Source organism: Dipodomys ordii, unplaced genomic scaffold (genome assembly GCF_000151885.1).
Source record: "Dipodomys ordii isolate 6190 unplaced genomic scaffold, Dord_2.0 Scaffold25, whole genome shotgun sequence".
In the NCBI taxonomy this organism is placed as follows: Eukaryota; Metazoa; Chordata; class Mammalia; order Rodentia; family Heteromyidae; genus Dipodomys; species Dipodomys ordii.
In genome coordinates, this window is record NW_012267241.1 from 9,968,846 (window position 1) to 9,996,191 (window position 27,346).

The window sequence follows — 27,346 nt, forward strand, 5'->3', positions numbered from 1 at the left end:
CTCAGCACCAGTGACGTCCCAGGTAAACAACATACAGACAAGGAGAACTTTGAAGAGAATCCAGTGACTTTTGGAGAATGTAAAAAAGAATTTTTTTTCCAGTAGGGAGCATTTAAGGTTTAATATCCAGTTACTATTTTATTCAGCATGGTTCTGATTATAGCAAGAATGGAAGGGGGGTACATATGGTTGGAAGTTGTGTCTGCTTTCATCATGTGAGGTGGGTGGGGCCTATCAGCTAGACTGACAGAATCAGAATCTATTGGCAAATGGTTCAATAGGTGGATTTTCTGTGAGGAGACACACAAAAAAGAGCAGCAATAAAAACAAAAAAGAAAGCTCAGAACTGCTTATATGCATTATGGAGAAACTGATTTCAATGGACCGTCATTTTTATATTCCAAAACAGCAGGAGGAGAAGCTAGAAGGCATACTTTTACCCCTCCCTGGTACCTTTCAAGACTGTCATGTTAAACTTTAATGAGGACAAGGAAAATGTGTGTGTGTGTATGAGTGTGTCTGTGTCCCTTGTGTGATACACACTCATATATAGAAAAGATGAGAAATTGATTGAGTGGAAATTACAAAAAAAGAGATACATTCCATCAAATAGAACCTGACAGAGTTTCTAATAGGCAACTCGCTGTAAATCACTACTAATAAATCTCAGCTTGACATTTGGTTACTGGTCACTAGGGTCAAAACATCTTCTGCTATTGGAAATGGGTTTTCTTTGTTTTATAATGATCACAGTAGTGATTTTAAGATGGGCACGTCAATGATACTCATAGCTCCTTCAGAAGCCTGATGAAGGCTTTGTAATTTTGGCCATTAGACACATACCAAGTCCAGGCATTGCCAGTTCTTGACAACTGCCAGCTGGCTGGGCGTGCGGTGTGGTGTGGCTGCAGCTGCTCCTTGGACACACACATCTCAAGAATATTCAGTGGCAAATGGTTGACTCCAGAAAGTAAACTTTTGTTTTGATTTGTTTTGTTGTTGTTTTTGCTTGGGTGATCTTTTGTTACATCTACAGCAAGACGATTAAATAAAATCATGAGTGAAAATAATTAACTTTTACTATATTGCTAATTTATTTCATTGATATTTTGATACCCCCAGCGAGACTGATGGGCTACCAACTGCTCACTCTCTAGTCCAACTCCATAACCAGATGTCTAAACAAATATTTCCAAAGGAGCAGAGGCGGGAGGAGCATTCACTGCTTTTTTCCTTAAAGTTGACATCTTAGGCAAAGATGGCAGAATATGCATAGTGCTACATACACAAGTAAGGGCGTGTATCATTTTCTATAAGATTTCCTCAAGTAAAAATAGGCATGTCATATCATTTTTTTTTGTCAGTTGTGGGGTTTGAACTCTGGGCTTGGGCATTATCCCTCAGCTCTTCAGCTCAAGGCTAGCACTCTGCTACTTGAGCCACAGTGCCACTTCTGGTATTCTGAGTGGTTTTCAGGAGATCAGAGTCTCATGGACTTCCCTGCCCGGACTGGCTTTGACTCATGATCTTCAGATCTTAGCCTTCTGAGTATCTAGGATTACAGGCATGAGCTACCTGTGCCCCACTGTCATATCATTTTCTGTAGGTTGAAACTATGCATTCTACACAGCAGTTCTTAATTCAACAAATAACTCTTTTTTTAAATTTAAATTTTATTGTAAGGGTGATGTACAAAGGGGGTTACAGTTAACACGTTCAGGAGTCAGGTAATGAGTACCTTTGTTTTTGAACAGTGTTAGCCCCTCCTTCATTTTCTTCTACTTTTCTCCTTCCCAATCCTCCTCCCCTCTAAGTTGTAAAGTTCATTTCCAAGGAAGGGTCTAATGTGTATCACAGTTCAATTGGTTCATTATCTGTCCCACTGTTCCTGTGATCCCTTTCCCTTCCCCAAATCAGATAAAGTTACAGACAAGACAAAGTGTATGGGAAAACAACAAAACAAAACAAACAAACATACAAAAAACCAGTGACATCAAGGAATAGACCAAAGGGGGGGGGAGAGATAACAAAGAAATAACTGCCTGTAATCCTAGCTACTCAGGAGACTGAGATCTGAGTGTCATGGTTCAAAGCTAGCCTGGGCAGGAAAGTCCATGAAACTCTTATCTCCAATAAACCACCTGAAAACTGGAACTGGTGCTGTGGCTCAAGTGGTAGGGTACTCTCCTTGAGCTAAAGAGCTCAAGAACAGTGCCCAGGCCAAAAAATAAAAAGATATAACTGCAAACCGTACAAAAAATTCCTCTTGTTTCCTTTTCTTGGAGTTCATTTTGACAAGTATCATTTTATATGGTCATATACACATAGTTTTTGAGCCATTGTGAGCCTCTCCTAAGAATATCCTAGACATATTCTAGTTATTACAAATAAGTGAACCCATACAGCTTATGTTTCTTTTGAATATGGTTAATTTCATTTAATATTAGAACTCAAAAAATTAAACCTCCAAAAAACAAATCCTCAAAGAAACAAGAACCCCATTAATAAGTAGGCTAAAGACTTAAAGAGAGACTTCTCTGAAGAAGCAATAAGAATGGCCAACAGACACATGAAGAAATGCTCAACATCTCTGGCTGTAAAAGAAATGAAAATCAAAACATCATTGAGCTTCCACCTCACCCCAGTTAGAAAGACCCCGTTATCAAGAAAACATAATAACAGATGCTGGAGAGGTTGTGGCCAAAAAGGAATACTGCTACACTGTTGGTGGGAATGTAAACTTGTTCAACCACTCTGGAAAGCAGTATGGAGTTTCCTCAGAAGATTAAACATAGAGCTCCCCTATGACCCAGAAATCCCACTCTGGGCATTTAACCAAATGACCACAAAACAGTGTGCTCTAAAGCCACCAACACAACCATGTTTGTTGAAGTATTATTTACCAAAACTAAGATATGGAATCAACCCAGATGCCCCTTAGGGGATGAATGGATCAAGAAAATGTTTATATATACACAAAGGAATTGCATGCTTCCATCAGAAAGAATGACATTGCCCCATTCATAAAGAAATGGAAAAACATTTCTTTTATGTTTTTGTTTTAGTGGCACTAGTGTTTGAAGTCAAAACCTCATACTTGCTAGGCAGTTGCTGTACCACTTGTGTCATGACATTTTTTTTATTTTAGTTGTTTTTTGGACTGGATCTCTCCTTTTGTGCCTGGAATAGGGCTCACATCTACCCTCCTACTAATACTACTCATGTAGCTGGGATTACAGACCTTTAGCACTATGTCCAGCCTTTTTCTCCAGACTGGTCTTGGAGCTTGATCTTTCTAATCTGTGTCTTGTGAGTAGCTGGGGGTCAGCAAACATTTCTTGATGGTCAGTTACATGGTAGTATTTATAGTAGTTCATACATTCTCAAATAGATGGAAAGAAATAAACTCCACAACTTAGAGGGCAACTATTTCTGCCCTTAATGAATGAATGAATTCCTTTCTAAATCAAGTCACTATTCTTCAAAGTGTAAATGAGCTATGAAGAGCACACAGAGGTCATGAACAAACTAGTTCATGTCTAAATCACTGCTTTGATATTGTGTCTTCTGGTAACATTAGCACAAAACTGATTCTCAAGAAGTGCTGTTGAAAGCAAAGAACTATGTTTGTAAAAGTTTGTGTTTTAACCTACAGAAAATGGTTCTACATCAGTTCACATTGAGATAACAATCATTTGCATTTGTCTTAAGAAGGAAATGTTGTGCCCTCTCCTATGTTCCATTAAGTAATAAGCTATTACATGTTTTTCCCAAACTGTAACTGGTCATTCCTTATAGTGCAATATTCATTAATCAAGTTTTTTTGGTACTCAACTTTATTTCCCCTTACATTTCCATCTGTGCTGATTCTAGAAATCCCAGAATGATCTACAGTAGCAGGAAGAATGTTAGTTAGACATATGGTTAGTTAGACATAAGTAGACAATGAGATGACTATTTTTTCCTGTCCCTGTAATCTTCACAAGGTAATTGATAAGATTTATAATGGCTAGAACTCCATCTTTATCATGAGTCAATGTTGTTTTCCTTTTTCGTAAGCACTAACACATGAGTTAGGAGTGATCAGAAAAATAGCTTTCAGGGCTTGCTTCCAAAGAAAACTGGGCAGAGAACAGGCAAACCAGATACTCTTGATTTATCATGAACAAGCAGTTAATTTCTCCTCTGTTCTTCAGAAATAGACTGTACTAGCACAGTCCTGGCAGTGACAAATGCTCCTGATAGCCCATGCACAGGAAAGCGAGAGATTCAAATTCAGGACTTAGTATACATTTTCATAGGAAAACCCTGGGCATTCAGAAGAAAATGGTCCTTGTCATGTATATTCTTCTCTGAGTCCTTAAGAGACTAATGAAGGATGAGATCATTTTGTTGTTGAGTTTTTTTTAATGCTTTTGCATCTCATTTATGTTAAATTAGGGTACACTAAAATGCTTCATATTTCTCTATAGGTATTGGAATGTTAAAATACATACTATTTATGCAAAACAAAAATGTTTGGGTGGGGATCATAGTTTTGCTCAAAGGAAAGAAACTAAAAAAAATAAGTAATAGATAAACAAGAGAAAGTATATAATAAACAGCGCCATAGCAACAGATACAAAAGAAATTCAATTCTGGGCCCTGATGGATCAACTCACTCCTGTAATCCTAGCTATTCAGGAGGCTGAGATATGAGGATTGTGTTTTGAAGCCAGCCTGGGCAAGAAAGTCCATGAGAGTCTTATCTCCAATTAACCACCAGAAAGGAGAAATTGCAGCTGTGGTTCCAGTGAAAGCATGCTAGCGTTGAGCACAAAAGCTCAGGGACAGTGCCAGGCCCTGAGTTCAAGCCCAAGTCCAGCACATAAAAGAAAAAACAATCAAAAACAGAAAAAGAAATTCAAAATAGGGGCATGCTCTGCATAATGCTATTAAATGCCAGTTAGCTTAAGAACATATCCAAAGATGTCTCTGCTAGGCATATGCCCAAAGGAAATAAAATGATTACATTAGAAAGATATTTACACTTCCTTTTTATTGCAGAATTATTCACAATAGCTAAGATGTAGGAACAACTGATATGTTAAACAACAGAAGTTACTAAAAATTATTGTATATATACATATAATGGAGTATTATAAAGCCATAACAAAAAATCTTGTCATTTGGAATATCATGAATGATCCTAGAGGATATTATATCAAACTAAATAAACATACCACAAGATTTCAATGACATGTGGGTTCTAAGGATACAAGCAAATAAATGGAATAAAATGATGGTTTCCAGGGGCAGGATTGGAGTAAAAGTGAGAAAGTCAAAATATAGATCTAAATGTATATGTTATTTGGTATGGACAAATATAAAAAGCTAATATGTGACATGAAGAGTACAGTTAATATGATCACATTCATGTTGTTGATTTATCAATCCTAAATCTGTTCTCATTGTGAATACCTATAGTAAGAATAACCCTATGCTTGGGAAGGTCAAATATATAAATATACTAATTATAACACATTCAGTAGAAAACTAGTAGGGCTCTGTGTCTCTATATCTGTCTCTCTCTTTCTACTCCCCTTTTTTTGCCTCTCTCCCTCTCATTTCATTACGCCTCCCATTTCCTCTCTGGCATTGGTAGTCTACCTCGTATAACAGTACATCTTAGTGTGATATCTCCTTTCTTTCCCCATTAGATGGTTAAAACTTTTTTATTCTTGCAATTATGGGAAATTGTATCACCCAATTTTTAAAGCAATCTATGACGTCCATTTCCTCTGTGCTTGCATTCTGAAGTTAAATTCCTTTAAGGTGGAATAGAACCCCTAGAGTTATACACATTCTATTATCTTATTTCTTCTACTCATCTTCGTCATCTCCCTGGAAGAATTTCTCATCTCTCTTCAGTTCAATGTTTAATTTCTGCCAACATGTCCTTAACATCTAAGAATTTTATCGGTGATTGCCCAATTTTCATAGCATCATGTTTAGTCTGAAGGATACCATCTCTTTCCTGATATTTGTTAAGAACATACATTTCATCTTTATTCTGTTCTCCTTGTAGTATTGTCCCTTTGATTTCTTTTTCTTTTCTTTTCTTTTCTTTTTTTTTTTTAGGTCCAGTCGTGGGGCCTGAACTCTGGGCCTGGGCGCTGTCCCTCAGCTCTTCAGCTCAAGGCTAGCACTCTACCACTTGAGCCACAGCGCCACTTCCGGCTTTTTTCTTTTTGCTTATGTGGTGCTGAGGAATCGAACCCAGGGCCTCAGGCATGCAAGGCAAGCGCTCTACCACTGAGCCACCTTCCCAGCCTTCCCTTTGATTTCTTGTTAATTAGTTTACTTGTTTTGGTCTACATTGTTAATCTCCTCCATATTTGATATTTCTTAACTCTTTGCTCAAGTAATGTATTGTGGGCTACAAGACATCACTATAAAATGATTACACAACCAGAACATCTTTCAGACTAACTGAATTTTTGCCCCCTTGGACAGTCAGCTCTCTACAAGAAGGCCTTTCCATGGTTCTCCTGGGTTAAGTAAGAGGAAATCCCTCACCTTTCAGCACCTAGATTTCCAGTTCATATTCCAGAACTCAGTGGTTCCTTTTATTCTCATCTGCCACTGGAGTTGCCAGTATTGGTGGGTCTATGCCTAACTAGAATACTTATCCCAGAGAACAAGCCCCACCCATGTGTTCCCCAGGGAGGAAGTCATTAGTCTGTACAGTGCTGCAATCAGTCCTCTTTATAGCACCAAATCGGTCTTGCTAGCCTTAACATTGCCTGTAATTGTTGAGAATCTTCCTAGCATTCTTGATGGAGTCTCTGATTGCTTCCCGGTAGCATTTCTTCTGCAGATATGTGGGTGTCTACATTCTTCTCAGCCAAATCGAGTACCATTTAATTCATTGCTTTTCTGTTGAGATAGAGCCAATAATCTCTTCGTTGCTACATTTTTTTCCCCTTTCTAATGTATTCAGTGAATTACAACATGTCAGTGTAGGGGGAGCTGAGAAGGTTGCATAGTATATTGAGTGTATATCCAAGCACAACTTGAATTGTAATTCTCTGCCTTCACTTTTAAGCATGGCCTTAACAAGGGAAAAAGTTATCAAATATCTATCCAAAATGATCCCATAAAAGTCAGTGTGTGTGTGTGTGTGTGTGTGTGTGTGTCCTTTATATTTTTCCCTAAGAATCTGGAATGTTAAAATGAAAGGTAATCCTAGCAAGGTATATAACTATCTATAGAAGCATGAAATATAAGATTCAATTAAAATGAAGAAACTCTATTCTGGTTACTTGGGGTGCCTTATAATTTCTCTTAGCTCGGAGCTCTTAATCTCCTATTTTAGAGGGCCTCATTGTATTTGTTTTCCATCTCCCACAGATCTATGAGTGAGAAAACCCCAAAAGTCTTCTTTCATACTTTTACATAAGGACTTGGGGCTTTGGACTTCCTGACCAATAGGCACAGTGATCCTTCCAGGCCTGTCTCATTATGGAAGACCTTCCTGGTAAGCACATCCTGAAATTTTAGGGTAGTTTAATAGCTTGAACTCAGTGGGGCAGGGTGTGGGAGTTGTGCAACGATGACCATAGGAAGGTGAAGGTTGGAAAGAAAAGTGAATTCAATGTACAGGGAAGAAAGAAGGTTGCACAAATGTATTTGGAAAAAAGTTGGACATGAGAAGAACCTAGAATCTGAATGAATGATTTTTGAAGATGATAGACTCGTTTGCTATCCTTGAAGTTAGGATGAAACATGGTCACTTGGTGTAATTAAAGAACTAGAAATTTGAGATTATTGAGAAGCTTTGAAGACGTGCATAGGATGTCAATCAAATGCTTTCTTACAGACTCTCAAATGAAAAGTTAATAATAGATAAGGTGTGTTAGTAAAAGAAGGTAAAAAGAACTTAAACATTATATTAAAATGCTCCAAAACAACAGTAACATTTTAGAATCATTAATGAATTAATTAAACATAAATAAAATAGAATTTCGGTCTTCTTAACCATGCAAAATGGTAGCTATATGAAGCAATTTATATGCTAATTAGCTTGACTGAGCCATTCCATGGTTTATATATATTGCAGAACTTCATATTGCACAGGATATAATTGCATATACAAATATTAATTATTAATTTATGTAACTAAAAGCTTTTACCCAGTTATTTACCTGTACTCAGGCAAGCTAATGAGAAGAATACCTAGAGTGTACCAGAACATAACACATGTATCAATAAACTATGCATTATTTAGTTATATATATATTATCTTCAACTATTTTTTAGAATAGTTTTAGACATTTGAGCAGATTGATAGAGGTGGCAAAACTGGGTATGGTAATTGTCATGAGTAATTATTAACTTCAATATCGTATTCTCTTATTAAACTTTGATAATACAGAATTCACTTTTCATTGCATTATGATTTGTAGGTAACATTCAAGGTGACTAACTTCATATGAAATAAAATACATTGGTGTAAATTCCTGAAATTCTATCAAAATTGAATCCAGGATTTAGATAGATAATGTGCATGTAAAATGCAAACATCTGTGTGTATTTACAAATACATGCATGTATATATCTATACACAAATACATGTATATTTGTGTATATAAATTCATATTTATATAAATATGTATGTCTCTCTCTGTGGCCCATGTATTACTATTTTTGGAATGAGGCAGGTTGACTAAAACATAAACCCATGTTATAAAACTCACAAGAGAAAAATAGTTCTGAGCAGAATCCCTTGAAAAGAGCCAATGACTAGGCATAGTATATTTCACCAACTGAATGTAGCCATTTTGTTACCTCAAAAGCAAACACTCAAAGAAAGCACCTTAATTTACCTGGAAAACATATAACTCTTTAAGATCCTTTACCTGAATTGAGTGTAGATCATTCAAAAATTGATGGAGTCAAGTCTGTGTTGGAGCATCTGTTAGCTCATAGCTTGTAAGATGGCATAGTGGAGAAATTGCTTGTACTTTCTTTCATGTTTAATTAGCACATAGTGATCATACATATTTATGAAGTACAGTGTTTCAATGTTTACAATATGTAATGATTAGATCAAGGTAACTGGCACATTCATACTCTTAAATATATATCATTTCTTTGTGTTGGGAACACTCAAAATCCTTTCTACAAATTATTTGGAAATATGTAATTAATTTTCACCTCAAGTTATCTTACAATGCTATAGGCTATAGATCATTAGAAATTATGCTTCCTAACCAAGTATACTGGTTTTTGAGGACGGTTTAAACAAAACCAAGGGAGGGATAGAAAATTAAATAAGTAATATTAATTTTTAAGGAGTAGAGAAATCAATATTGCCTTCTTATTTCTAGTGTTTGTAATAGCAGTTTCTATCCCCAGCAAGGTTTTAGAAACTTCAATGAGATATGTTTTTAATAATAAGTTTTGTTTATTGTGAAAATACCATACAGAGTGGTTACAATTACATGAGCAAGGAAATGAGCACATTTCTTATCAAGCATTGTTGCCTCCTCCTTTGTTTCCCCTTACCATCCGGTCCTCCCATCGACACCCCCCTCCCTCACACCCCACCTCCAAAGTTGTAAAGTTCATTTTTCAACATAACGTTTTGTACATCTCATTCTTGCAAATTAAGAACTGATTCCTGAGCCTCGTACCCAGAGATTCTCACATAATATTCTCCAGTTCTTTGGCTATACATTTAGTGGTGGAAAGAACATAAATTGGTAGCCAGCCAGTCATAAACTTAAATTTCTTTTCTGTTCATTTCATTCCACATGAAGAACTTAATTAAACTTCATGTCCTCATTAGTAAAGGAACATAATGATATGCCTGACAGGGATGTAAGTGGCACTGAATACGGAAGCCTATTACTGTTCCAGGTATATAGTGAGTGCTCAGTATTGTGACTCATCCTACAACTTTCCTTTCAACATTTTCTAAAGCAAACCCCTCCTTTGGAGCCTACTCAAGGCTTCCAATCTTGTCTTCTCCTACAAGCATGACTTCCGCAAAGATACCTGATATTTTTATTCTTCCCCAAAAAGCCTCCCCCAATTATGTGTATTTAGTGCAAGGCCTCTAAAACACTTACCCCATCAACTGAACTTTAAAAACACTGTCTTTCTGTTTCCCACCACTAAGTTCATGGATTGGAGGCATGGTCCTTAGCTTAGTGATACTGACCAGTGTAGAACTTTAAAAGGTGGAGCCTAGTGGGAGGTTCTTAGGTCACTGGGGGTTTTTCTCTCTGGAAGGATTAATATAGCTCCTATGAGACCCTAGAGCTAGCTCTCTGGAGACCAAATCTACAAGCTTGAATTGGAATTGCTCTCTGGCTTTCTGTCTGGCCTTGTGAGTTCTTCTCTCACAGGGTGGCCTCATTGTGACGTCACCCGCCATGACTCCACCAGACTTCAGCTGATGCTCTCACCATTTAGAGCTTCTAGAGCCACTATTTTCTCATATTCTTCATGAAATTAGTCTGTATCCATTAGTTCATAATAGTAGTAGGAAACATAATATAAAAACTTCGCTTCAAGAACACTATTTTTTTTTCTTTACAAAAGAATGGCCACTTAAATCAAATTCTAGTGGAGATATAAGCATCCCTCAAGTTTGTAAGGCCAAAGTGCCTTGACAAATAACATCCTTACACATGCATGAAAACACAAAATCACACTCACCATCGTGGTTTGAGGATCTCCTGAATTATTAGCAGTATAAAATGGCTGGCTTATGAAAAACTGAGAAATCCAAGATTACATTTTTCATGGCCTTCTTTTTAGGAAATTATCTTTCTAGTGTGGACAACATAACACAGACTCATGTTGACTATGTCTCACTTTCTGCTTTTTGTTCATAGAGAAATCCTAGTTCTATAGAAACAGTATTTAATTTTTCTTAATTCCAAAGCACACTCTCTGCAGAAAGCAATATTCACGTGAAGAAAATGGCATAATTGCAGCATGCAGGAAAATAATATATAGTTACATAAAAAATAAACCTGCTGAATAAAGAACTGGATAGTGGTATTGTCAGGCAAAGATAAATGCTCTACAGAAGTCTGAATTCTCACTTATGGTTTGTGAATATAAATGCTAAGAGTACTGTTGGATTTTTCTAGGATGTGCTGAAGCTCTAAATTTATTTCTTAATTAAATGTGATACCAAAATAGTAGATAGATTCCATTTTTTAAAGTTCAAGTACATCATGTGTAATTCAATCCTAAAAAAGGTATATTTATTGACTTGTTTCTATCAATATTATTTGTTTTAATATATCATGTAGTATAAGTAAGACACAAAAATTGGTGTCTGTTTTTTTTTTATAATCCATACCTTAAACTCTTATCCAGTTATGTGCTTTTAAATTCTGATTTCTAGTCTGTCACAAAGAATTTATGTAAAAATAAGGTTTAAAAATTTGTTAGTGACCTTATCCAAATTCTTCAAATTGTAGTTTAAAATTATTTGCAGTTAAAATATGATTTTAAACACAATATTTTTATTTTGTCCCACTTTAAAGCCCATTTTGTAAAGCAGTGAAGAATAAATTTAATTTTTTAATTTTTGAAATAAACACTCTGTCTGTGATCTCAATCTATAAAGATGAAAAAATAATTCAAGAGGTATTAATGAAGGTTGTCATTTAAAATGTAAAAAATCCAAATACCAAAACTCATACAATTAAAAATAAAGCCAGGCACTGGCATCTCAGGCCTGTTATTCTAGCTATTCAGGAGACTGAGATCTAAGGATCTACATTCAAAGCCAGCCTGGGCAGGAAAGTTTGTGGAACTCTTATCTCCAATAACCCACCACAAAACCAAATGTGGCACTGTGGTGCAAAGTTGTAGAGAGGAAGGCTTGATCTGAAAAAAATAAAAGAAAAAAGCTAGGGAGAGCACCAAGCCCAGGCCCTGAGTTCGAGCCCCCTGACCAACCAAAAAAAGAAAAAAGTGTAAGTGAATAAACTTCCAGGAGGTTTTCATTGTCACTAATTCAAGCTAGCAAGATTAATAGAAAGTGCATGGACTGGGAGATCTTCACTAGCCATACAAAGGACGAGGGTCTCATATCTAAAATATATTTAGAACTCAAAAAACTAAATCCCCCAAGAATAAATTCTCAAAGAAACAACTTCCCGACTAATAAATGGGCTAAAGACTTAAAGACACACTTCTCTGAAGAGGAAATAAGAATGGACAATAGACGTGAAGAAATACTCAAGTTCTCTAGCCCTAAAAGAAATGTGAACCAAGACAACGTTGAGATTCCACCTCACCCCAGTTAGAATGGCTATAATCAAGCAATCTAATAACAACAGATGCTGGAGGGGATGTGGACAGAAGGGAACCTTACTGCATTGTTGGTGGGAGTGTAAACTTGTTCAACCACTTTGGAAAGCAGTATGGAGGTTCCTCAAAAGACTCCACATAGAGCTCCCCTATGACCCAGCAATCCCACTTTTGGGCATTTACCCAAATGATCACAAACAAGGTCATACCAAATCTACCAGCACAACCATGTTTATTGCAGCATTATTTACCACAGCTAAGATATGGAACCAACCCAGATGCCCCTCAGCTCTCAGTAGATGAATGGATCAAGATAATGTGATATATATATATATATATATATATATACACACATACATATATATATACATACACATACATATATATATACATACACATACATATATATATATATACACACACACACACACACACACATATACACAATGGAATGCTATGCCTCCGTCAGAAAGAATGACATTGCCTCATTTGTTGGGAAATGGAAAGACTTGGACAAAATTATACTATGAAGTAAGTCAGGCCCAAAGAAACATAGGTTCCATGGTTTCCCTTGTTTGCAATGACTAGTACCAGTCTAGGACAAGCAGAGAAGGTCAAAGGCTATGCACATATGACCACAGGAGATAATGTTAAGCAAAATGTACCCCAAGACAGGGACACAGTGTTTTTTTTTCTTTCTTTCTAGTATTTTTAATGTACTTATAATGCATTATGTGATTCTTTTGTTTCTTTTGTATGTTCTTCCTCCACGGTATTACCCCTGGTTTCACTGGATTTGATGCAGGTGTCCTGCATTTTGTGTATACATTTTTATAATTTGGGGAGGGGAAGGGTTATAGCAGAATGCTTAAATGGGGATGCAGGCTGACCCATTGTGACGATGAGATGTACAGAACACTATGTTGAAAACAAACTTTACAATGTTGGGGTGGGAGGGCAAGAGGAGTTGGGGAGGCGGGGAGGGAAGTGATGGTAGGGGGAAAATAAAGGAGGAGATTACAGTGCTCGCCAGGAAATGTACTCATTACCCTACTCTTGTAACTGTAACCCCTCTGTACAACATTTTTACAATATATACATATATATATATATAAGAAAAAATACAAAAAAATTAAGAACCTTACACACTAAAAAAAAAAGAATGTTATGGGGGAAATACAGGTTCCCAAATGAAACCTCAGCCCTAATATGGAATTGAAAAGCCCTAGTTTGTGGTTTATCAGCTACAAAGAGTTTCTTCAGGGCTCTTCCAACAGAGAGGATCACAGCCATCAGGTATTTCAGGAGGCCATGGGAGTGCTGGGAGCAAACGATGAAAGAGATGACATTGATCAAGAGGCCTTGTACTCACACATTGACATGTTGAATTGAAACACCTTTATACAACTTACAGACAATAACATTATAATAATGATAAAAATAAACATGCACATTCAACAACAAGGAAACTTAAAGCCACTTAACAGCACATGTCATTGATGAGGAGCTCTTTAAAGTATGATGTGGTTTAAATACCTGTAGTATATAAAGCAGACGGATGTTTGCAACCCTAATACATTTCACCCTACCAATCAGGAGGGTCTTGGCTCCATGTTATGCATTCTTGACTCATGCTTTACAGTGAATTCAGTTGGATGGCCCCAAAGTATTCGTTTCCATAGAAGGTCAAATCAGAATCGCAGTTTGGAAACAGTTTTCCCACTGTGAATGTGATAAGACACCTTACAGTGAGCAGAAGTTTATGAGTGGAAGACTCCATCACAGTGACTCTACTCAGCCATAGCAACTTGCACAGTAAGTCTCTGTGATTCAAAGGAAAGAGGTTGAGGACAGGTGTCTGTCTGCACACAGAATTGTGGAAGCAGCATTTCTTTGAAACATGCCATTTGGGCATTCTAAAGGGAAAAGTATGTGCAGATGCACCTCAACTTACAATGGAATTACAGCCAGATAAACTTGCGATACGTTAAGTTTAAAATATCCTAAGCTGGACCCAAACATCACCTGATATGGAAAAAATAATTTGTATTTTCAAAGCTCATAGAATTCACAAAGTGTATAGACCATGATAATAACAATGTACTTTGTGAAGGTTAAAATGTGTTTGTGACTTTAACTAAGTATCACTATTCCACAATACTGTGAAATATGTGAAATTTATGTAATCACTTAATCTCAATTTAAAAAAGAAAGTGAGAGAAGGGATGGGTTAGGAGCAGTGGGAGACAATGTTGTCAGACACCTTGTATCCATATACTGTTTTGTAGAATGGGAACATCTTTGTACAACTACTTAAAGATAATAATAAAAAACAATTTAAAACAAACAGACAAAAATCCTAAGCTGAAATGAAGTTCACAGTGTGAATCTACTGAGCACCCTGATTGGCTAAGAATATAGTAATGTTACATTAATTTTCCTTGTTTCCCCGATGATTGCTAGTTTAGTTGTTATTGGAAGCTCACAGTATTGCAAGAATATCATTACTCATCAGTAGCTCAGGGGAAGATTAAGATTCCAAGGACAGTTTTGACTAGATCTATTCTCATTTTATAACATCACAAAGTCCAAAAGTTAAGAGTTGAACCAACATAAATTGAGGAGCATTTGGATTTTTCAAATTTCATTTTCCAGTAGGCATTGTTTTAAATGTTTGCCACAGTTTCTACCATGTATAACCCATTGGAAATTGAATTTCTAACTTCTGAAATTGCTTCCATCAAATCCAAATTCAAATCCAGGCTTTATACTCCTTTATCAGCTTATCTGACAGAAATATCCTTTTCTATCCTAGGTAATTCCTTCCTGTTTTCCCCATCATTTCTTTGCAATTTGCTCATCAGTATTCTTTAAATATGAATGGATTCTTCAGCTTGTTTTTTCTGTTCTCATACAGCTCTGATTAATGTGCTCATTCATTTGGCCAATGTGGGTCTTTCTCCTGATGTCTAGAATCATGCATCTAATGAAATATTTTCCTTTGTTCTTCTTAAATTTATTTTCAAGGTGATGTACAGAGAGGTTACAGTTACATAATAAGATTGTGAGTACATTTCAAGTTGAACTTGTTACCCTCGCCCTCATTTTTCTCCCACTTTACCTCCCTCAACCCCCCAAGTTATACAGTTCATTTCCAACATAGTCTAGTATCACTGTTGCATTGATTTGCCCTTTGTCCTTTGTCTCACCATTTTGTTGTTCCCTTCCCTTTCTTAATTCAGATAAATGTATATACAATATCCAGGATACCAAAATCAAATACAGTGACAACAGAGGATAAACCATGGGGAAAAAAAACACAAAGGAAAAAAGAAATCACATAGTACATTAAAAACAACAACAATGAAGAAAACTTCTTACTGGGCTCTGGTGGCTCACGCCTGTAATCCTAGCTACTCAGGAGGCTGAGAGCTGAAGATCACAGTTCAAAGCCAGCCCAGGCAGGAAAATCCATGAGACTCTTATCTCCAATAATCCAAAACTAGAAGTGGTGCTGTGGCTCAAGTGGTAGAGCACGTGCCTTGAGCTGAAGAGCTGATGGACAGCGCCCAAGCCCAGAGTTCAAGCCCCACGACTGACCAAAAAAAAAAAAAAAGAAAGGAAAAAAAAAGAAAAAGATAAAGAAAAAAGGAAAAACTTCTTGTTTCCATGTCTTGGCCAAATAATATGATGCTAAGCATAATGGAATATTTTCACAAGTGTATTTAGATTCCATAGTCATTTAGTATTTAACATTGTGCTGAAAGTCAGAAAGTCTTAAGTATCTCAGTCTGTCCAGGCCAGAAAAAAAAGTACTTATCTCTCCCATCTTATTTCTGCTCCTCTATGGAGATACTACCTTCTCTTGGGAATTGTAGTAGGTTAAATGATGTTCCTGGAATAAAGAATCTATGCCATTTGTAGGATGAATCTTTATAGATGTAATTGAATTAAAGATCTCAAGATGAGCACATCAGGTACTAGGATAGGCACTCAACCCACTGACACATATTTTTTATAAGAGACAAAGAGCAGACAGGGAGGGACAAAAGAAGTCTTACGAAGACGGAGGCAGAGAGTGAAGTTTACAGGCAAGAACTGTCTGTAGCCGCCAGAAACTGGAAGAGGCAAAGGAAGGATCCCCCTGTAGTCTTCAAGTGCATTGTGTCCTTCCTGGGACTTAGATTTTAGACTTGGAGCTTCCAGGATATGAGAAAATAAATTTCTGTTATATTAAGCCATCCAATTTGTGGTGATTCATCATGGTATCCCCAGGAAATCTATATAGAATGCTTTCTTAGTTTCTCCTAACCCCAAATATTCATTTCAGCCAATTCATAAAACTATACTTTGGAAAGACTTGGGAAAAAATATGTTGATTTAATTAAGTCATGCCCAGAGAAACAAAGGATGCAAGTTTTCCCTTAAGATTTAGCTTACAAACTTGTAAGTAAATATGTTGGGTGGTAGACAAATGTATATAATTGTATTAGTTGAAATACTGTCCATTCAAGATTACAAATTATGTAATTTACAAAGCCAAAATCAAAGTTCAGGAAGCTAGAACACCAGGAAGTGGGTACTCAGTAGGGGTGGGGTCAGGAGAAATGGGTACACAAATGAAGAGAAGAGGGGGGAAATGGAGACAAGAATCCAAGATGTATCCTAGGAAATTACGAAGAGTCAGGGAGGGAGTAGGTAGGAGAGTAAGAATGTTGAAAGGGGAGACATTGACCAACATGCATTGCATTTATAAACTGCTTTGTTAAATGGCAACTCTTTGTACAACTACTTAAAGATAATAAAAAATAGGAAAAACATAAAAGTAAGCTATCAATATTCCCCTTTAGATTTGCATTTCTTGAATATGAGACTGAATTTATTATCCTCTCTCAAACCTATCATTTGGCACACAGTAGAATGCTAAAAGTATAACAATTTGTTTTTATTTGTATGTTTAGTTGGCTTAGGGTTATGAAGCCAGAGCATAGCTACATAAAGGTAGATATATCAAGCCTTTAAATGATTACAATGAGATTGTCTTATTAATGATTTTTCTGAACTTCATGTGATATAAAACTACCTATTAATATATTAAAATACAGAGGCTTTCCTAAGCCATATGAAGGAAAAAGGCAACAAAGGATCTTACAGAACTGTTGATATAAGTAAGGTACACAGAATGCAAATCCATTTCTTTAAGGCAGGCTCCCTGAATGTACAGTTAATAATTGCATCTGTTTTGTTCAGGACACAAAAAGCTATGCTTGGCAAATCTCGTTTCTTTATCTTAGATCTACAGCTGGCAGCTACCCCATGCACATACACACTCACATGCTCACTCTCTAATTAACCCCGTTTGTGGAGGGTCAGTGCATTAATGACACAACTAGAGCAGCAACAGAAGGAGCTATAGATAGACTTAGGGGTATTAGTTATTTGCATATAAAATGGTCAAATGGCCTAATTAAAAGGCTGGCTATGTATTTGAACAAATGAGTATAAAGCAGTTTAAAAAGCATAATACACTTCAGTCTGAAATTTTATTGAAAGACAGATGGATAGGAGATAATAGACATCATTTCTAACTAAAAATACACAAATATTTTGTTTCTTCACAATGAAAAGGGTTTGACATGTAATATTCTCCTAGGAGAAAAATTTCTCTCTAACAACAGTAACAGGAATATGACTCTGCTAGCTAAAGCTAAACTCTTCCAAGACCCTTAACAAAGGGAAATGCTGGTTAAAGGGTATAGCCTTGCAGTTCCAAGAGAAACATGCATCGTGATTATACGCATATTGTCTACCTGGAATTTTCTAAGAGAACAGGTCCTATTTTCACCATACAAACACTAACTGTGTGAGGGAACAAGTATGTATGTTAATTAGACTGATTGCAGTAAGAAGTTCATGATGGAGATGTACATCAAACATCAAATTATATACTTTTTGTATGTTATTTATATCTCAATAAAACTTACAAAAGACAAACAAATAGCAAGTATAGTTTGGGTAAGGAAGATGGTGCCAAGAAAGTTGGGAGCCTACTTCTTGTTATAGCATGTTTTATGAAAAGGATCTTTAAAGGAGAAAGTAAAAAGCATACCAAGTATACCAATGAAAACCTCTGTTAGTGACACAGGGCTTCTTCCATAACAAGCAAAAACTGCTTGACTTGAATCAACAGGCATTTATTGCATCATGATGATCCAGGAATTTCCAAATTGAGGTGTGGGCTGGGCTGGATACTTGGAAAGAGAAACTGTCCATGTCTTTCTCTTATCAGGGGAGCTGGACAGACGTCTTATCAGACGTTCTTGGTGTTCCCTGGGTTTGTGGCAGCTAAATTTAATCCAGCCTTCACCCTCATCTTCCCCTGGCCTCTTCCCTGTGTGTGACTTAGGAGCTGATTAGAAAATCAGAAATTGCTCTTAGGGCTCCCTGTAATTCAATATGACCTCATCTTAAAGTCCCCATTTGTAAATAAAGTCATATTCATAGGTCCCACCTAAATACAGTTGGGTGGAAAATCAAATCAATCCAATCTAACTTCTCAGACTTTGAGTTCTTTTTTCTTTAAAAAAATCTTATAATTCATGAGGTACATTTCCCACAGTTACAATTGTTTAGGCATAAATTTTCTTAATTTGCAGAAAATCCGAAGGTGCAGTGCCTCTTTTTTTCCTTGCATTGAAGTGATAAATTGGGGGAAGCTCTTTAGGGATAGCATGGGGTTTCCTGAATAATCTCCAGAGTATAATTAATATGCTATTGTCATGGAAACCGTTCCCTAAACCAGTGGTTTGCTAACTTTAGTGTGATTCATAATCACCTGGAGGCTTGTTAAAGTAGAGACTTATTGGATCCCACCCTCAGAGTTAGGCATTTATATTTCTAATAAGGACCTGGTGAGGTGGATATAGATTCTCAGGGGACCATACCCCTAGAACCACTGTCCTATGCCATCATCAGGTCAGGGTCTCTATTACTTGCAAGAAAGAGGATCTTTATTCTTATTTTCAAGTTCCTAGCTCCTTCCTTCCAGAATTAGTTTAAAGGCAAAGAGAAGTAGAATGAAGTAAGAAAAGAGGTAAATGTCAATTCTGTAAAAAAAATTATCTATTGATGGATTAACTGTAAGAATTTACATGATTATACCAACTTCTGGGTCATTGAGGGCTCTACAGAACTAGAATTCATATTTGGAAAACAAGAAAGTTTTTTCATATGTTTTGAAGTGAACTTTAGTAGATTTACCTTTAGTGCATTTATGACAGCTGCAATGGAGAGAAACAACTGTCAAGAATCTATTATCCTAGCTTTGTTGTTGTTGTTATTGTTGTTGTTATTGTTGTTTTTGTCAGTCATGGGGCTTGAACTCTGGGCTTGGGCCTTATCCCTTAGCTCTTCAGCTCAAGGCAAGCACTCTACCACTTGAGCCATAACACCACTTCTGGTTTTCTAGTGGTTTATTGGAGATAAGAGTCTCCTGGACTTTCCTGGGCTGGCTTTGAACTGTGATCCTCAGCTCTCAGCCTTCTGAGTAGCTAGGATTATAGGAGTGAGCCAGCAGCGCCTGGCTAACATAGTTTTTTAAAAATTAATGTAAAGAGGTATTTGTTGCACATTTGTATACTTTTACAAGATTTAGCCATTTGGTGGAAGAATGGGGAAGAAGGATGAAAGATGTGACATGAACAAAATGACATGTTAAACGGAAACCTCTTTGTACAACCGCTATGGATAAAAAATTTAAAAACTGTTGGGCACCAGTGGCTCACGCCTGTAATCCTTGCTACTCAGGAGGCTGAGATCTGAGGATCGTGATTCAAAAACATCCCAGGCAGGAAAGTCTGTGAGACTCTTATCTCCAACAAATCACCAGAAAATGGGAAGTGGCACTGTAGCTCAAGCAGTAGAGAGAGAGCCTTGAGCTGAAGAGCTTAGGGATAGCACCTAGGCCCAGAGTTCAAGCCCCACGACCGACCAAAAAACATAAAAAATAAAAACTTCAAAAAAAAGAAACATTGAATAAATCAATGATAAAGGCATTAATTAATGATGCAAACTTATTTCAAAAATGCCAAGAAACTTTCTTATAAGTGCTAGTGAATGGAGGAAAAGAAAGCAATTTCAACACAAATGAAATGAAGAGAATTTAGGAGCTGCAAAGAAAAAGTGTAAAATAATAACTGGATTAAAAATTTTAATTTATTATAATTGAATAATTGTAATGCAACATACTCAATTTCCTTCTATACAAGTATAGATAGTTAAAAGTAGTTTCAAAAGTGTAAGTTAAATCATGTTGAGCGAGGTAAGCCAAGAGCGAAGAGACAAACGGTACATGGTCTCCCTGATAAGTGGATGCTAAATCCAAAATGTTAGGTGATATGACAAAACAAACAGGACTTAAGAAACAAAGAACTCCCACTCATCTGGTTGAACCTCTACTAAATATCCCCATGATGCTGATCACATATATGGTATATAACATGTGAACACAGTTATATGTTACAGACTGTGATAGACAATTTGCTCCAGGAAAGTTAGAATGAACTTGTGACTTTAAATGAGCATCATTATTCCACAATACTGAGAATTTCTGGAAATTACATAATCACTTAATCACAATCAAAAAAAAAAAAGAACCTCGGGGAAGGGAGGGAGGGAGGGGATGGTAGGGGGAAAACAATGGAGGGGGTAACAATGTTCAAGAGGAAGTGTACTCATTACCTCACTCATGTAACTGTAACCCTCTGTATAGTATCTTTACAATAAAAAGAAAAAGAAAAAAAGTGTAAGTTAATCCTAAATCAATAGGAAATGCATTATTCAGTGAAATTATCAGTAAAAGAAAGATTATTCCATGATATAGCCACTAGCATCCATTTAAAACTGCTTTAACATGGTAAGCATATATGGAAAAAAACTTTAATATCTTTTCTCATAACATAAATACAGCAAGAATGATTATTTCTTAGACAGATTAATTGATCTATGATGAAATTAAAGCAAATTTGGGTTCCAACATCACTGTAAAAAGAGCCACTTCTGTTTTGGACTCAACTGTAGATACTGGGAAGACAATAAAATCCTATAATTTAGGAAAGAAAACAAGTTGTTTTGCCAGGAATTCAGCATTTTGAGAAGTATAATCTTGTCCTCCAGGATATATTTTAGAATACATGAGAGTACAATCTGAGAGAGCTGTGGTTTCAGTACTGACAACTTCTGTAATTCTTAAGAATCCCAGCATAGTATCTCAAATTTCATCTTAATGTCTTTTTAAGGATTCTGGAAAAACCGTACTTTTAGGGAAGTCTGTTTTATCTTTAAAAGAAATTCTAAACTGTTATTACCATAGTCATGTTCCCTGTAGTATATGTTTATAAAATTGATGCTACATCTTGGAGAAAGGAAGATATAATTTTGTTTTCCTGTCTAGTAAAACCATCCTCTTCATGATCAAATGTCATAGCTGGAACTGCCAAATTTATAAGCAGATTTTAGTTAGCATTTAGTTCAAATAGGAAATTCAAATATAGAATTTTTTACATTAAGCTAAATAATTTTAGATTGTTTCATTTTTATCAGTATTTAATGAAAAAATTGCCATCAAGAAATTTCACCTGAATTTTAAGTTAGACTTGATCCTTAATGACTAAATATGAAAAAGTAAAAGTTATTTCATATTCTGTATTCAGAAGGCTCAAAACTTATCACTGTAAATTTCAAGATAAGCTGGGCACTGGTGGCTCACACCTGTAATCCTAGCTACTCAGAAGGCTGAGATCTGAGGATCACGGTTCAAAGCCAGCCCAGGCAAGAAAGTCCAGGAAAATTATCTCCAACAGAAAACCTGAAGTGGTGTTGTGGTTCAAAGCGGCAGAGCGCTAGCCTTGAGCTGAACTGCTCAGGGACAACGCCTAGCCCAGAGTTCAAGCCCCATGGCCGACAAAACAAAACAAAAATCAAGATAATTGGGTCAAATATATGTGGGTTTCTTTCAATTCCCTTTGGTAATTTAAACAGAATTCCATGCAGAGAATATCTTCAGGACCTTGGGTATTTGTGATCACTTTTTCACTGTTGAATTTAGTTAATGACTATACTTTCTGTCTTGGAATTGTGTTGACTCCATTGTTCTACAAATCTTTACAGCATCTTGCCATATTCTGGTCATAGTTTTGTGTTGTTATGAGTTTTGTACTCTGAAGTAGTTGATAGTCTCCCAGAGAAGGTATATGTAAAACAAAAATTTGACACAGCGTGTTAATTTCTAATCCTTTAACAGAGGATGACAGTGGTAAACTTTCAGGAAGATACCAGGCAAAGACCCAGTTCAGAAAGAGAACACGAATTAGGCATAGTGAGAAAGGTGCAGAGTGAGGTAAGGGAGGGAAACAAAGAGCAGGAGCTAATTTACAGACTCTCCAGTAGTTTATTAAGATCCTGATTATAGCAATGACCAAATAGGAAGTAGTAACTCTCAACACAATATGTTGGTGTTTTTCTGCCCATATTTTGTGGTAAAATGTATAGAACAACAGATCAGACATGACATGAATCCAGCTTATTAAGGGAAGAAATGATGGCTAAGGAGAAAAAAGAAGTAGAATAGCTCTGAGACCAGTCATGTTTACTAATGTCCTCAGTTCTGATTTCAATGAATTACTGAAAGGAAAATGGAGCATGGGAATTTTATTTTCTGTTTTCTGTTTCAACAAGATACAGTCAATAGCAATCTTGTTCAAAGGGCCTCACTATATGAGCTTGGGTAGAGGAAGGACATTGATAAGGATCCCTTTTGAGTTTCCTGTCCACAGCAGCCACGTGCTCTCTTTGTGATGTTAGATGTGACATTTACTTCTACTCGTTTACCTCCACAATGAAAATACAGCATTGTATATCCATGCTCCAAGGGCACGCTTCAGATTTCAAGTGAAAAGTAAAAGATAGAACATGTTCGAGTGTCCATTTGGTAGTTATGAATTCTTTGACTTTCATTTTTTTTATTTATCTGCAAAACTTGTTTCAGTTTCTTACCCTGGTGACATTGCAATATCAGAAAGCAATTAAACAACTGTGAGTTCAGAATTTTAAATAACGTTGAAACAATTCGTTTATTTCCTTTTAGAACTATTTCTAATTACATTTTAATAATATGCTGCAATTATCTTCACTTTCTCTTCCATCTCCCTTCCTAGAGTCAAGCAGGGAAATCAGACTCTACAAGATGTCATGCATGTATACCAAGTGTTTCGAATTAAACCTCACCATACCTCTTGCCTTTATGAGTGACAAAGTTCCTATGTCTGAAGGGCCAACCAAAATTCAGAAGGACTGTGTGCAGCAAGCACATTTGCATATAAAAGATGTGTTACAAACAGTATGTCTTGTTCCAGCTCTATCAACAACTTCCATTGGTAGACTTACTCTGCCCATTCTAGCAACAACTACCTCCTTTTTCCCTAAGATCCAGCCTCATCAGTCTCTTCTTTGTTTCTAACAAATGGCACACACATTCAATCTCAGGACATTTGCCCTTACAATTTCCTCTCCTTCTGTGTATCTACATGTCTTGTCTACTAGGTTTACTTAAGTTCCTGGTTTTTCAAATTACCAGCCTTTATTGGTTGCTTCATTTTTCCTTACATTGTTTTCTTTTTATAGTCATCACATGTTATATTTCTCTCTCCAGTAGAATGAAAGCCCTGTAAGATCAGTGGGAAATTTGTCTTGTTCATGGGTGTTATCTCTGACAATTAGAATAGTACCTGACTTAAAAGTACTCCGTAGGTGTTAGTTGGATTGATCAATGAATAAAAAAAAATTTTAAAAATAGCAACCAAGTGACCTATATAACTGGAGAATTTTTCTATGTGTCTATGAAATGGTTGATTCTAACATATTAGCTGTTATGGATTTAAGGTGGAATGTCCTCCACAGACTTGTGTGTCGAAGGTTTGTTTTCCAGCTAAAGCTGATAGCATTTTGTGTGGTGGAAAGGTGTGCAATAGGGAATGGTTAGAAGAAGCAGATTACTGGGGATGTGTCACAGAAAGGTGTCTTGTCTGATTCCTTCTTGCCTGTCTCCCTGCTTCCTCGTTACCATGAAGTGACCAATTCTGCTTTCCTATACCCTTCCTCCAGGAGACACTGTCTCGCCATAGGTCTAGAGCCAGTGGAGCTAGTGGCTATGGACAGAGACTTCCAAATCCAGGATGTAAAATAAACCTTTCTTCTCTTCAGTTGTTTTTGTCAGAAAGACACAAAAAATGACACAGTAACAAGCTCAACAAGGTTTCCATTCAATGCACCTTTCAAAGATGCAAAGGTAGCCAGGCACCCATGGCTTATGGATGATCTGAGGAGCATAGCACAGTTTGAAGCCAGCCTGGGCAAGAAAGACTGGGAAACCTTTATCTTCAAATAACTACTAAAATGTTGACAGGGGAGCTGTGGCTCAAGTGGTAGAATTCTAACCTTGAGCAAAAAATGCTCAGGGGTAGAGTTCAAGCCCCCAGAAGCAACACACACACACACACACATACACACACACCAATGAAAAGGTTAAAAAGCCCGAATAGAAACTTGTATATACAGACTGTGATAAAATGTAATTGAAAACTCATGTTATAAATATAACAATTTTTCAATTACATTTATATGTACATATATATCTATACATATTTGTATATATATTTATATACATGTGTATATATACATATGTGTGTATATGTATATATATATATGTAATCTTGAGGAAAAGTAATATTTGATCAAGTGGCTAGGGAAAAGCATTATAATAGGTGGGCATTTAGACTAAAGGCTGAATGATGCCAAGCATTAACATCAGTAACAAGTGACTGAGACAAAGAGGTCATATGGGATAGGTTCTGAATGGCAAAAGTTTGGGGTTGTTTTTCCACATTAAGGGACATAAACTCCCAAATGCAAGCAATGAGCCATTGCCACAAGACACGCGCTGAGGGTCACATGAGGATCATATATTATTTGGGTCTTGTGGGTCACTGAGGTAGGCCATATATTAGGAAAAATGAAAAACAGTGGGAAAGCTTTAAACTTGGGACAGCAACAGAAGGTAATCTATGTGTTTAGATGGTAATCTGGACTTGCAGGTCCAGATTAGGTGTAGGATTTCTTTTCTATTATACCTGTTAAGTTCAGTTTAAAACCCTGGGCTTGTATAAAACACACAACAGAAGACTGAAAGCTGGAAAAATGATGACAGACTGGCTGGGGAAATTGTGACATGAGGAACAACCCTGCAGTGAGACCCCTGGATTTCCTTTTGGCCACGGATATCCTCCCTGATTGGCAATGGGAAAGCCAGGAAGGTATTCTGCTTTGTGGGAAAGACATGGGTTGAGTGGTAAAACTGGTAGGGAAGACTTTACGAGAGTTCTGCTAACAGGTGGGTTTGAGTGATGGCAGTAGAGAGGAAATGCTTGTGGGGCATATAGCATGGACATAGAACTACTCCATGTCTTCTTCTCCTACACATGGACAGGAGGAACAGGAAGGAACTCATACGAGTTGCTCACAAACTGTAGAAACTGAGTGAGAAATTCTCAATCTTTTAAAAAGAAGATAGGAGGGAAACACAAAAATAATTTGTCTTGAAGGATGACAGAAGAAATCCATTAAGGGAGCATGAATGGAGTCCAGACTACTCCCACTGATGATAAAAATAAGAACAACCTGGTTCAACAGCTGTCCCTATATGTCATAGCAAAATAAATAAAACTTAGTTGATTGCAGTCTGGATTAAAGAAATTCAGGTTAGAGTTAGTACAAGGACCAAAAGCAGTGCCTAGTAAGAGACTATGAAAAATACAAAAGTAGTTACCAATGCAAGCTGTAAAATTAACTGAAAATCCATAGAAAGACATGAGAACTGTGGATAAACCTGATATTGTAAGAAAATGGTCATACTTTCTTATAAAGAGTTTTATGTATTCTCAATGCTAGATAATACATTTGAACAATAGTGGCTTCTACAGAATACTGGAAGAAACCAAAGAAAGTGAAAGATCATTGAATAACAATGCAACAAAACCTAATGTGTTTAACTCACTTGTTAACAGTGAGACCAAAGGAGGATATTCTTAGGAAAGGATCACAAAAGCTCAATAGTTACGTGCACATATGATCAGATAAAATAATTTTTATTGAAAGGAACTCCAAAAATGGAAACAAAACATTTTCTGTGATTTTACTTTTTGCTTTCTGTACTTTTTGTCCTGTATGTAAGTTTATCTGATTTGGGAAGGGGAAGGGGAGGCACAGACATGGTGGTACAAAGGGTGAACTAATTAAGCAGTGATACTCACTAAACACTATGCTGAAAATGAATTATACAACTTGTTGGGGAGAAGGGTTGGGAGGGAAAAAACTGGGAGAAAACAGAGGAAGAGGTGACACTGTTCAAAAAGAAATCTACTCATTACCTGACTTATGCAACTGTAACCCCTCTGGTACATCATCTTTACAATAAAATAAATTAGAATAAATAAATCGCAAATTAATTCAAGTTATATTAGATAAAAGAATTAGAAAAAATAGTTAATTTTCTTATTCCTTTAAAAAGTCAACGAATTTGAATATATATTTAATATATATACTTAATATATATTAAAGTGTATGTAGACCCCTGAGTGTTGTAGCTTAGAGTTAAAAGGCACTTCTGAATTCTTTTTTTTTTTTTGGATTTGTTTTTTCCCTTCACTTTCACAAATTATACCAACATCAAATACAATGAAAGCAGGGGTTATACCGTGGGGGAGGGACATACAAAGCAACAATGAAATCATCTTAGAAAAATGTTAGAAACAATTACATTTGAAATACTTACATTTGAATATTTATCTTGGGGTTCATTTCACCTAACATCAACTTATCTGGCCTTTTTGCTTGTCTCTGACATACTAGTTATTGCAAATAAGGGAAACCATGGCATCCATGTTTCTTTGGGCCTAGCTTACTACGCTTAATA

At 36.4% G+C, this 27,346-nt stretch overlaps 1 protein-coding gene across 2 annotated transcripts in view; it reads right to left on the reverse strand.

The window, feature by feature from the left end:
- Nucleotides 1-27,346, reverse strand: part of Dtna (dystrobrevin, alpha) — a 328,938-nt gene that overhangs the window by 243,646 nt on the left and 57,946 nt on the right. The window lies entirely within an intron of this gene.